This window comes from Chiloscyllium punctatum, chromosome 9 (genome assembly GCF_047496795.1).
Source record: "Chiloscyllium punctatum isolate Juve2018m chromosome 9, sChiPun1.3, whole genome shotgun sequence".
In the NCBI taxonomy this organism is placed as follows: Eukaryota; Metazoa; Chordata; class Chondrichthyes; order Orectolobiformes; family Hemiscylliidae; genus Chiloscyllium; species Chiloscyllium punctatum.
In genome coordinates this window covers 88,561,478-88,575,512 of record NC_092747.1, presented here as the reverse complement: position 1 = coordinate 88,575,512, position 14,035 = coordinate 88,561,478, and the positions used below count along the sequence as shown (strand labels likewise).

At 39.0% G+C, this 14,035-nt stretch overlaps 1 long non-coding RNA gene across 1 annotated transcript in view; it reads right to left on the bottom strand.

The window, feature by feature from the left end:
- LOC140481539 (uncharacterized) overlaps positions 1-4,850 on the bottom strand; it is a 30,400-nt gene extending 25,550 nt beyond the window's left edge. Inside the window, exon 1 of the long non-coding RNA XR_011961548.1 lies at positions 4,612-4,850. This is a non-coding gene — a long non-coding RNA (uncharacterized lncRNA). The remainder of the gene's footprint in view (positions 1-4,611) is intronic.
- Between the last annotated feature and the right edge of the window lie 9,185 nt (positions 4,851-14,035).

The following is a 14,035-nucleotide window of genomic DNA, read 5'->3' as shown; positions in this document are numbered from 1 at the left end:
AAGTTGAGTACCTGGGGGTATTAATAATGCAGTGTTGACTCCTCTTTATTGTTAAACATTTGGAGCCAGATTTTGCTTACTGAGGCAGGTAGCTCAAGCTGGAAATTTCATAGATTTCATAGAATCTCTACAGTGTGGAAGCAGGCCATTCAGCCCATCAAGTCCACATCGATCCTCCGAACAGCATCCCACCCAGATCCACCCTATTACCTTACCCTTTCCCTGTAACCCTGCTTTTCCCATGGCTAATCCATCTAGCCTGCACAGGCCTAGACACTATGGGCAGTTTAGCATGGCTAATCCACCTAACTCGCACATTTTTGGACTGTGAAAGGAAACCGGAGCATCTGGAGGAAAACCTTGCAGACTTGGGGAGAATGTGCAAACTCCACACAATTTCCAATTCGTGTGGAGTAAAATGTAACCCACCACATGCAGTTGTTAGTCTGCAGTTGTTGGATGTGGGGTAAAGTTGACCAACTGACCCTAGAAGCAGGATATAAATACCTTTGTATATGCGCTGGTGAGAAGGCTTGCTTTGGCAGTCTGGAACTTCATAACATTTGTTTTATAAATTATTAGGCCCTCTCTCTGACACTATTAGCACCTGAACCACGTTCATCCATTATGTTCCCTCATACTCTTCATGCAACTCAGTGCCAGTTCAGGCCTCCATTCAAATACGCTTCCTCCCACCCCCAGTGCCAAATTCATATCTAATCACCATGAATCCATCCTAAGCAAACTTCAGAGCATTGAGCAGATGAAACAAAATAAACTCCTGACAATCTGATAAAACTCTCATTTCTACACACATGATCATGAAAAATATTCCATTCAGAAAAGCCATGCAAAGCTTTTAAATCTCCTTAAGTGATAATTCTCAAAAACTAACAGATACCTGTTAAATAAAATAACAGTAAAAACAGTTAATCCTTTAAAACACCTTCTGAAGCTGTCAGTCAATCTGTGAACACAGAATACTCCCTAGAGTTAATTTTCAAATACAGCCAAGTTTTTATAACGGTGATATGCAAACATAAAACTCCCAATACCCACACATGGAAGGCATTCAGTTTCTATAGTTCCACCTCGAGCCATTTTTCTGTTTCAAATTGTGTAGATCACTTATCAATAATCATAATTAAATATTCTCTGTGAAATAAAATCAAAAGTATTGTGAAATTTCAACAGGGTCCCTGCACAACTTCGAATACTGTAATTTCATATCATCTATCCACAGGAACCTCATAATTGTGATGGAGATGGCTGTTACATTCTTTTCTTTCTGGGCTTGTGGTTATTCCACTGAGGATGTGAGAGACAACTGGGAGGATTTTTACGGTAATTAATGCTGAATCACAATGCTTGTTACCACATTGTATATGGTTAAAGAAGTCTATTTGTGATAAAATGCTATTCATATTGCAAAGTCTATTAACTTGTTAACTTTATTCTTCAATGAATATTTTTCTACTGTTCAATTAACATTAATAAAAATTAAATTAAATTAATATAAAAATAGGATGAAGGTGAAGCAGATACTTTAAATGTGGATGTGGTTGATTTTGATTGACAGACTCCAGTTAAGTTTGAGATACTTTGCAGATACAAATAGGTTTAACCCTAGACGTATTCACTATTCCGGGCTCTATTCTCCATTCCCCTATTTCCTTTTGGGAGTTAACTGTTTCAAGCCTGAACAATGTTGCACAAAAGCTACCTTCAGAACTGCATGTAAAAGAAGACAACTGTTGGTTTATTCCGTCATTACTTTGTTTGATTTAAGCACTGTCTGCTATAATGTTCTGCTTATATGTTGATAAATTAATGAACTGCTGTTCTCTTTGAACAAAAAGAAATGAAGAAGGCGATAAACAGGCATCTGCAAATTCTTGTAAAGAGTGTGGCACTGGAAAAACACAACAGGTTCAGGCAGCATCTGAAGAGCAGGAGAATCACCGTTTCGGGCATAAGGCCTTCATCAGGAATGTGGCTTTTGGGCTGCGGGGGTGCTGAGAGATAAATAGGAGGGGTTGGGGCTGGGGGGGGGGGAAGATAGCTGAGAATGCAATAGGTAGATGAACGAGGGGGAGACGGTGATAGGTCCAAAAAGAGGGTGGAGCAAATAGATGCGAAAGATGATGACAGGTCATGAGGGTGGTGCTGAGTTGGAGGCTCTGGTCTGGAGTAAGGTGGGGGGGGAGGAGAAAAGTGAAATCTGGTGACATCCACATTAATCCCATGTAGTAGCAGGGTTCCAAGGTGGAAGATGAGGCGTTCTTCCTCCAGGTGTCAGGTGGTTAGGGTTTGGTGATGGAGGCCGCCTCAAACCTGCATGTCCTTGGTGGAGTGGGAGGGGCTGTTGAAGTGTTCAGCCATGGGGCAGTTGAGTTGGTTGGTGCAGGTGTCCCAGAGATGATCTTTGAAACGATCTGCAAGTTGGTGGCTTGTCTCCCCAATGTAGAGGTGGCCACATCGGGTGAAACGGATACAGTAGATGACATTCTTTCCTGCAATCTGGCATTGTCAATTTCCTGAGTATAGTCCTTTGATACGCTCCATAATTTTACTTTCAGCGAAATATTTTGCCATAATTTGAGGCAAGATAGAAGACATTTGGAGCTTTTTGAGTTAGCTAAGCAGGCTGTTTCTTGCCAATTACAATGCGCTGCTTATGTCCTGACATCCAATTTTGTATCTTTAATCTTGAAGCTATGTGCTTACAAGTCCTTGCCACAATATAAACTGCTGAATTTTATTTGGATAATAAAATGACCCCAATTTGAGAGCAAGTTTATCTGTTTTGAAGACATCCACCTAATCATCCCATTTATTGCAGTACTAGGCTCCATATTGCAAAAATGAAAGGTTTAGAGATAATGGAGGAGATGGAGAATAAAAATTTTAAGGCAAATCAATGCCAGAGCTTAAAAGTTATATCGATTAAGAAATATTAAACATACTGGAACAAAAACAGAAGTTGCAGATGAAACTCAGCAGGTCTGGCAGCATCTCCAGAATCTGAAGTTTTTTGTTTTAATTAATAAATGAACCCTTGTGACTGCACCTGCGGTGTCGGTGGGATATAGCTGTATTTTAACTTTGACTCTCCATGAAAGATAATTAATGATAATAAACTAAGCTTTGTCACAATGCCAGTGGATGGCAACATATTGTTGGTCAGTTTTCTGTCCCTGTTGGATTTGATTCAGCCTGCTTTAAGTTACTGACCATTGTACTACTGCAGCCTAAGCATACAATTTAATTTCACCAATGAATTTCTTACCAGGCTGTAGAAAGTTACTCTCGAGAGTATATCTGCCATCATTTGTAGCTGCCTCTGTAGATATTTGGTCTTTCAGGCAAACCACATAAAGAGAGTCAGAAAATCTCTACTGGGAAAGGCATCCTCATCAATCATTTCTTGCCTAATATGGAAACTCTATGAGAACTTTCAAGTCAAGGATGTCAACTGAAAACCTCGTGAAAACCAGGTGACTCAGAAAGCCTCCTTTTCTGCAATTGCCTAATTCCATGTCCCTGTGTCTGGCAAAGCTGTAGAAGCAAAACACAATGTTTTGTGGCTCCCATTTAGCTGTTTCTAATGGAGTACTGCTCCTCTGCTCATATCTGAATCATCCACAGTTATGATCACTGAAAAGGATGCCTGTAGACATCAACACGAAAAGTTTCTGTATTAGAGCAACGCTGTAACTTTACCTTCAAATATGTTTTTTCCAGTTCTGTATTTTGAAAATTCAGTAGCATTTTACTTATTCTAAAAGGTTTTCATTGTGTTGAATAGTCATACTGTATCATTTTGCTGCTGGCTGAAGGTTTTCCCTCTTTTTGTGCTTCAAGCAGTGGATTCCCACTTCCTGCGGAAAAAAACCCAGGTTTTCCTGGCTTCTGCTGCCAGATTAAAGTTTCCTGTAATTCTCAAATGAATTGGGCAGTTACCTGTCTCTTACCGGTTAATATATATCTTGTTCTAAATTTTTAAAATAAACTTCTGAGTTTGCAGCTTTGGAAAACCTTCCTTGGTTAGAGACAAATGAACTGTAGATGTTGGAATCCAACGCAGACAAACAGGAGGCTGGAAGAACACAACGAGCCAGGCAGCATCAGGAGGCGGAGAAGTCGCCGTTTCAGATCCTGAAGAAAGGTTACACCTGAAATGTTGATTTCTTCACCTCCTGATGCTGCTTGGCTTCCTGTATTCTTCCAGACTTCTGCTTGTCTACCTTGGAAAATCTTCCAGCAACTTCTGTAGCTTAGATTAAGCACTTTCCCATCCTATCATAGTTTTAATATACTTCAAGCTACATTTTCTGTCAGACTTTGTCTACTAAATCTGTTAAATCGTCCTTTTGTTGCTTACCACTGCAATGATCGTACAGTTACCGCCGTAGTGCTAATTAGTCTATATGGCCCTTTACTCCAGTATTGCAGTCATACCTCATTGTGCCCAGTCTCAATGGCTGTGCTAATCAGAGGCAACGGTGAATGTTCATTGTTTACTTCTATCCATCTCAACCTCGACCGTTGCGACATCAATTTAAGATATTGTTTTCCCCTTTTCCGCCAGAGATTATTAAGTTTACTCACTGAGTTCTGAAATGATCGCTTCCCATTCATACCAGACTTCCCCAAACAGATCGAAGGACTCTCATTCCTCTCTATGATTTGTTTGCGTAGTCTCTCACGAACTTTTCCTGAACGTCTTACTAACTCTGTGGTGAACATTTTAAGTGGAGTCGATTGCTTTTGCCTGCCCATTCCTTCGACAAGTTCTACTGACTGCTTGTCTGTTCGAACATTTACAGCTGTGACTGACTCAGCATTCTTAAAGCAGTGATAACTTTAAAATACTCATGTATTCTGGTATTACTAATGAATTCTGCCCTATATTTCCTTTCAGGCAAGAAAAGATTCAGGTTTCATTTTGTAAGGTTTTTCGTACAGTAACATCAAGAAAATGGTGCACAAGTCGAATCTTCTTCACAAGATCAAAGATTTTATACTAATTTTCAGATATGTAGCCTCCAAATAACCATTTCAACAAATATTAATTTCCAATCAAGACATTATATTTTATGTAATCCCACCTTTACTCAATCATGTTTACATATCTCAAATTCCAAATTAATGCATGTAACTATTATCCAATTGTATTATAATTAATGTACATCATTATACTACCTTACCAAATAATTGCACATCTTATATTTGATGTTACAGGAACGTAAGGTGCTTATCCCCTCCCCCCATCAGTCCCTCCCATTGCCAATGCTGTTTATTTTCCCTTTCACTGGGTGAACTTTTTTTTCACATTACTCTAAACAGCAATTCCACCACTAATCATTGTCATATATATGCCACACAACCAACCACTGGTAGCTAAGAGTTAGGTTGATTGCTGCTGCCAATTCACTTTTTTAAAATTGTTATAAATTTCTCTTTTGTTAACATGGTAGAGAATGTATCAAGTGAGTTTTAACAAGGAAAGGCACCTGAAAATTTCACATCTTGGACAGCACATGTAAATAGATGTCAGAATATATTTGCTCATTTGGCTATTATCAGAACTGAGTCACATCTTGTTTGTGTGGACAAAAATTTAGTGGTGTGTTTAGAGGCCATTCTTTAGTTAATGGTGATTAGTGTAGCTTAATTTTTATTTACAGGAAAACGCAGCATGCCTGCATAAACTGGCCTCCCCATAAATGACTCAAAAAGGAGATTACCAAAATCAGTAGCAATATTTATACAAAATATTGATGTCGATCATAGCCTTGACAGTATGGGCTCACGATAGCTTCATTGACTGGAGGGTCCATGCAAGGAAAGAAGCAAAGAGAAATTCCAATTACCTTCATCACACTTCAGAACATTTCAGCCTCTTCATCTTCTGGAAGATCAAGGATGTTTATTGTGATGTAGTTCCAGTTGGAGGTGGCAGAGATGGGCACACAATCAGGATAGGTTAAGGCTTACAGAGTAGGAAATTATGGTTTTGATAGGTGTATCACTTATGATCAAATCTTTTGAAGACTACAGTTTCTGTGACAGAAAAGGCACATTTCTTCATGGCATTACTATCTGTGATCCTCCTCATTTATCTATCCATCATTCTCATCTGAGGAGTTTAGCAGCTCCTCTTTGGGCATTCTTGTTCTCTTTGCAATGCCAAGTTGTGCAAAGCACAGCAGACAACAACAAACCTAGAACACTCTCTGAGGCACATTAGACAATAGACAAGGCAGTGGAAGCACCATTATGTCCACATGATACCTCTAGTTGTGTTTTGTGCTGTGTTGTAACACTCCTCCACAGGAGTGTGGGCCATAATTGTCAGCTGAAGGTGTGTACTATACCTTTAAGAAAGAGTGAAGGCTGTTTTACACTGAGAGCTTGTAGGCACATGTCATGTGACTGACTAGCAGTCTCAGAGTGTACTGGAAAAATGAAATATGTAACATTTGGCTGTAAATAAATACCTGACTTATGTTTTCACAACAGTTCAAATTTAACCAGTTTAAATTATGCCCTGGGATACTAAAACCTAATTGAATTTGAATTTTACTGTTTTGACAACATTGAATCAATGAGATGATCTGATGTTTGGCATATAAAAAAGCAGACATTTTGAAAGCCTGAGAGAGAATGACTTACTGCCATTGTCAGAGTAAAGGCCAACCAAACATTCTCTATCAAAGGTACCTTTATCATATGAAATGTCTTTGTAACAAAAGACCGAAGATGACCCAGAAATATTTACAGTCAGAGAGAGGAGGATACTGGCGATGACCACCACTGTCTGGTTTTGAAAGTTAATTTAATGTACTTATAATAGGAGCTTTTATTGGATCAGTGTATTGCTATAGAGTGAGAGGTAGATAACAAGCATTTAAGAGAAAAGAGGTTTGGAGTTGTAAATAGTTGTTATTTAATGTTCACTTTTAGAGTTAAAGAATAAATTGATTTTTTTTTCTTTAAGTAATATAAGTTGTGATTCTCTGTCACTCATACTTTAACAGATTACAAGGCAAGGTGAGCTTTTCTGGGTGTTTGGTTTAATTAGCAGAAAGGTTCACCGCCATGTAGTAATATAATGCATTGGTGTCATTTTCCATGTTCCAAGGGAATAATCTTTGTTAAATCAGGTTCCAACCCTACGCTTGGACTGAAACCTCAAATAATTTAGATGCTGGCATTTCCTTAAGTTGTGTGCACCACGAAAACTCCCTAGGAAGTAATAATTTTCTGGTGATGGCAGACTATTTGAAGTGAAGACACTGAAACCCTTTTTGATTTACAAATACAGCTGTCTGTTCCCAGAGTACTCCAGGAGACAATTTTGTGTAGTCAATTACACTCTGACACCTGTGACATCCTTGTAATATCACTGAGGTCAACTCCCATTCTGGATTGGACTGGTATTACCTCCTGTATACACCTATTTGTTACAGAAATGCCATACATGTTACTTGTGGACCCCTGAGTTTAGCTATCAATGTAGAAATTCAGTATTGCAATTACCTTGAGGAGACTGGCATAGGGTTTCCTCCAAAGAAGAAGGGCAGTCAAACTTGTTGCAGGAGAAATCCTTGGCCATCTCTGATATTGTCTTTCTGATATCTGAAGGTAGTTGATAAAATTACTGAAATGAGTTGATACACCAAAGTAATGAAGTTGCTTCCTCCCAATCTCCCCGTTCTGCAGCTGGTGCTGGCCAATGATCTGGTGGCCTATTTCGCTGTGTGACCAAGGCCATCCTCTGGTTATTTCTGATGTTGCAATGAAATTGCATGTTTGACATCCATTGTAGATCTGCACAGAAAGCTGTGCGAAGTGGGGAAGCAAAAATTTGAACTCCTCTATTGGCATAGCAATCTTTCCGAAAGCAGCTGCAGATGTACGATCATCCCCTGAATCAGACCCAGAACACCTCGCCCCATCATGCCTGCCTCCCCCAATGACCTGATCTCTGTGGAATAACCATTTCTGAGTCATTCTTAACTCCTTCAAACTAGCTGTTTCTTAGCAGCCATGTCGATGGGCCCTAACATTTGACCCAGACACTGAACTTGCCTTGCTTCAACCTCACGATCCTTCAAACTCACGACCTGCCATTTCCTCTGGAACTTCCTCAATTAAGCACACTGGATGAAATCACTGAAATGCACTGCAATTACCCTTCTAGTTCATGAATGTCTTTCAGGGAAGGAAACTGCCTTCCCTAACTGCTCTGAACTACACATCAATCCATATCAACAAAAATGTTGTTCTCCCTTAACTGTCATCTGGGAAATTCAGGATAGCCAATTAACACCCACATCCTGTGATTAAATAATAAAAAACACAGACAATCCTACATTGCAGGTTTATCTTTGATGTAAATTTGGAAATTTTGCCTCTTCATGTATATATCTTCAAACAAAGAGCCTACATTTTTGTTTTACCAAACTATATCAGGTGTCTGGAATATCTACATAGAACATAAAATTGTAATATAGGATTGACCTTTTCTTTATTATTTATTTTGTCACCTGGGAGGCAGGGAATAGGATACCTGATTTCTACTCCTGCTGCTTGTACACTGACAACAAGTCATGGGACTAGTAGATCACATCCTGTCAAAATGGTAAATGAAGATAACGGTTTAAGATATGCAGCATTAGAAGTACGCATTCCTCATCACAACATCTATAGGCCAGAGCCTGGCCTCTTTCAGACACCTATTTCCACTGTGCCTAAAAGTACCACCTCAGGGTCCAATTGTAAACTTAATCCTCTTACCAGTGAAAGCATTGACCCAAGCACCACACTCATCAGCCCTGCCTCACCCTTTCTGATACCTTTCCTTTCTGCATTCCCTGAGTAACAGCATTGAACAAAGAGAAAACCTCGCCTCAAACTCAGAGGTTGAACAACATTACCTGGCGCACACCATGTTGAATCTGTCACTAATTTGATAGAGCAATCAATTTGTACACAGCAGGTTCCAAAAAAATGAATGTGCTAATAATCCGACAATCATTTTTGAGAATTTGGTAGAAGAATAAATATTGGCTTGGAAATCAGGGATAATTTGCCTGATCAACAGAAACGTGCCATTGAATCTTTCACATCCAGTTGAGGGGGCGTGGTTCAGTACTCCTCAAAAATACAGCATCTGAGACAGCGTAGCACTCCCTCAATACTGTACTGAGATGTCAGCCTGACGGCTTTGTTCTAAATGCAATACGTCAAGCCACAGATGATACTGACTACTCTTCAAATTTCACATTGCTTGCTTTAGCCAAATGGGGGCAAATAATCCAAGCATTTTTCTTTTCAGTATTGTCACATTTTATTATAATTTTACGCTTTAATTTATCATATGTTTTTGCCGGCAAGTAACTAGAGTGAATGCATCATTTCCTTGCAACTAACAGCTCACACACCGAAGAGGAGAACAAGGTCCCTTTTTGATACCTTCTCTTTCGATGATGGAGCAGCTGCCACTGTAACACACTCCATCCAAAATCCTGGCCAAGAAAGCAATAATCCTTTCTTGTAGTGCAGAGCTAAAGCTAACTGTCAGTTGAGCTTAGCATTTAAATCCTGATTCTGATATCCCAATTCTCTAAAGTTGTGACAATTGCAAACCCCTAAATACATGGAATGTTAGTTTTGATTTAATTCAGAAAACGTCATGACTTACACTAACTCACAGAGATCCTGCTCAATAAACTCCTTTCACTTCCAGTATGCTATCTTTCATACTGGATTCCAGAGGGAAAGAAAATGGTACAAAACATTGCAATTTAATTGAAAGAAACAATCTGGAGCATCACGAGAGCAGATGCAGAGGGAAGACACTGCAAGCAGCATTGAGTTGCAGAAGAACAACCAGAATAAAAGGTACAACATTTATTGAGGCTACTTTTCTAAAATGTCTAAAATGCTTAAAACACTACAAGAAAAAGATACATAGCATCTAGCCATAATAATTGAAACCAGAATTTTGTAATAATTTGTTTAGTACTGTAGATGGTAGCATTGATCATGTAAAGCCTTTAGAATTGGCTTTTACCATTGATGCATGACTATCCGCAGTTTTCAGTGGGGTGAGCATTTGCTGCCTGTGCAGTTTTACACAGTCGAAGAACTTGTATCTGGTAAAATTACAATTTATTTTAATATTGGGTATCTCTGTAATGGAGACATTATAAGTGTCTATAGATGAATAATTTATAATGTTTATGTTTCTTCAGCAGTATTTATGCACAAACAAACAATGAATATTTCCTTTTTTACTTCATTTAGAAATAATTCACAATGACCAAAGTGATTCTAAACGTAATGAGAAAAATCAGAATTCAGAACTTTTGTACCACTCACATAATCCACCTCCATTCAATGTCTGAACTTTTCATAAATCTCCAGAACAGTAAAAAAAAAGAATTGTACTGACTAAGCAGTTTCTTTCACATTCTCAAGAGATGTTGAAGCTTATTGCAATGAATGAATTATTTTTGAAGTGTAGCCACTGTTCTCATGTGGACAAATAGAAGCTATCAATTTGTGCAACGTCCCAGAAATAATAAATAAATGAGTAAACTATGTTTGATGCTATTCATTGAAGATATGTTAACCATCAAACCAAACTCATTCTCTGCTCCTATTCCTATTGTGCCATCAAATTTTGAATCCATTTGTATAGGAGATGAAGACAAGGCCCCATTTAATTTCACCATACTATGCTACCTCAGAATTAAACAGAAATGTGAGCTCAGATAATGCACTCAGGGCTTGAGGTTCCAATTGAATAAACATGTTTTGACTTCAAAAATGTGAGAATAATGACTGAACTGTGATTATTACATAATGCAACTTAGCATCCTTAAATAACTGCTCAAAAAATGAGTACTAAACATTATGGCAGAATTAACACTGTCAAGGTTAAATGTAATGATATACTTTTAAATATGGCTGGAATCTTAGGGATCTGAGTGCCTTGAGCGATAGCAAAATTTGTGGCAGAATTAGATAAGAAATTGAGCAAGGCTAATATCAATGATGGGAACAGTTGCTTTTGCTGAGTGGCAGGTGAGTTTCTTGCTAGGCAGCAATAAGTTGCCAATTGAGGGGAATTGTAGGTTGTTAAATTACTTATTAATTGCCCAACTCACTTCATTCATTTTCAGTTTCCTATCTTATCAAGCTAAATGTCCAGAAATCTTGGCATGGAACTCCAATGAGTACCTGGTGACTAGCTCCCTGCTGGCTATGAGAAGCCTACACTGCTGAGGACCAAACAGCACCTTGGACACAATCCACTGACACCATTTGCAGGCACCCCTCATCTATGGACATTAGCAGCTGGAATTTGATGGGTGAAAGTATGAGATCCATGTCTGCCGAACATTAGGATTTCATTTTATTTGTTTCCCTAATTGCCCTTGAGAAGGTGTCAATAAGCTGACTTTTTGAACCGCTGGAGTCTATGTGCTCTAGTTTGACCCACAATGCCATTAGAGAGGGAATTCCAGGATTGTGACTCAGTGATAGTGAAGGCAATATATTTCCAAGCCAGGGTAGTGAGTGGTTTGGAGGGGAATTTGAAGGTGGTGGTAGATTCCCATGTATCTGTTGCCCTTGTCCTTCTAGGTGGTTTGAAAGGTGCTGTCTGAGGATCTTTGGTGAATTTCTGCCATGCATCTTGTACATAGTACACAATGCTGTTACAAAGTATCACTGGTTGAGGGAATGAATGTTTATAGTTGTGTTGAAGAGGCAAACGCATGAAGCATAGGAGTGCCAACTCTAGATACATTCATTTGCAAACATATATTCATACATTTATAACGCATGCAATTTTGGAACGTGCTTATACAAGAAATTATGGTCAAAGGCAGTTGACACCATGTCATTGCTGTGTCCTTTCTGTGATACAGAGTTCGTGACAATAACTTGAAATGTAAATGCTGAGCAAATGAGTCCCATCACTTGTGGAGTATCTAAGGGTTGTATTGCATGAGGATGACATCACTGTATCAAATTGTTCAGGGGTGATATTGATGGACTCTGATGAATGCAATGGACAGTGGAATGGTTGAGGTAGTTTTGGGATGGGAAAGCAGCCATATCCTTGTGAACGTAATGTGTTAGTCATTCAGCCTAGTATGGCACCTTCACCGAATTGATGCACAAGCTACAACCAGAGCCATGACGAATAGGGTTGCTGCAGATCCGATTCCACAGTTTGGAGACATCTAGGATGGACCTATAGTATAGTCCAGTCAGGTTGGAGCAGGCAACGAGGCAATGTAATAGTTGTTAAAGACCAAGGAGAATGGGAGCAGTCACTTAAGGAGGAACATTGAGCTCAAGAAAGTTCTCCTGTGAATGACAGATCATAGCTGCATAAAGATCTCACAGCCTGAGGACTGCTTGACACCCTGTTCTGGTAAATGTGCATTGGGTGAAGAAGATTATCATGAACTGTTAAGGTCAAGATATCAACATTTGGTTCACATTGTGGGTGCGAACTGCAACAAATATTTGTATCTTCTTTGTTTCTTTTTTTTTGATGGCTGAAATTAAAAGCTCATGTTTGGAATTGTCTGATTGCTTGTCTGCATGAAATGTTCCCCTAACAGGCAATAACAAGATGTAGGTTACCATTAAGCTTCTGGATGAGTAGCAAGGATTCAGAACAGGACTTCAGAGAGGAAGAATCGAATAACAATGGAAATGTGTGGTTTGGTCATAAAATAGCGACTGAGCTGAGAAAATGATGTTGCATGTGAAAGGGAAAACCTCAAAAGAAATTCACAATCTGTGAAGAGTTTTGTAACATGTTATACAAGCCAGATTGTATTTAAATCTAAAATGGAGAACAAGAATTGAATTTTAACTTTCAGACTCACTAAGGGTAGGGATTGCTGCCAACATATCAGGAACACAGAGGTTTCAGTAGTATGCTTGTCAGTCACTTTTTAACCAAACCAATGGTTCTGGGACTAACATCTTGCTTTCCTTAATGAGTGAGTATGATTATGACACGCATCAACTATTCTCATTACAAAAGGATCCAGCCTCAGCCAGAATTGAATCTGGAGGAGGTATATTTCCTGAGTCAATACTTGCTGAGGTAGAGGCTGAATGCAGCAAGCTGGCATTATGCTGCAACAACAAACAGATACTGCACTCTGTAGAGGTCCACAGGGAGATTTTGCTTCCCTCAGGCAGGAGAAAGGAGGTTACCACCACCAGAAACAGCCCTGGCACTGTTTGAAGAGGCAGAGGATGGCAGGAACATAATTATAAATACAATGACACATGTTCAATGACCCGATGAAGGCAAGAAAGCTGGAATTGTGTTCTGATGTTCTGTGACCTGTGAAGCAGTAGCAAGTTTTTTGAAGAGTAGATTGCTACTGCTCCTGCTGCTGATAGTAGTTCTGCATCTCCCTGCCGTGTTGAGCTGGTAGCGCATCAGTTTTGTGCCACAGAGCTTCTCAGCTTGCATTGTGGACACATTGTCAGCTTCAGACAAGTTTATTCTGCTTTCCAAAACATCCTAACTTTCCCTAATCATTTAAAAACAAACTAACAAAAGTATATGATTAAAGTAATGACAGAATGTATGACTTTAAAATAGGGACAAGTATTTATATCTTTACCTTTATGTCCTTTCCTCTAGTTCCACTTAGCATGAGGACTTTGCTTAGCTGTGACTCACAGTGTGCCAAAATTAGGGAGAAGGTAGGTTAATATATACATTATCATGACAGCAAATCTTCTGTTATTATATTTTATATGTCACAGTTGTACCAAACCTTGCATCATCTGAGGCACAGACAGCCTCACACAGGACACCTCACACCTTCAATGCATTATTTAGGCCAACATAGCACCAAATATTAAAGCTCACTTGAGAATGTAACTGTAAGAAAGTTCTGGAATTTCCATGTGAATGAACTGAAACCAATGTGCCCATTCTAAAAGATAGAGATTTAACAAACAATCCAGGCTTTAT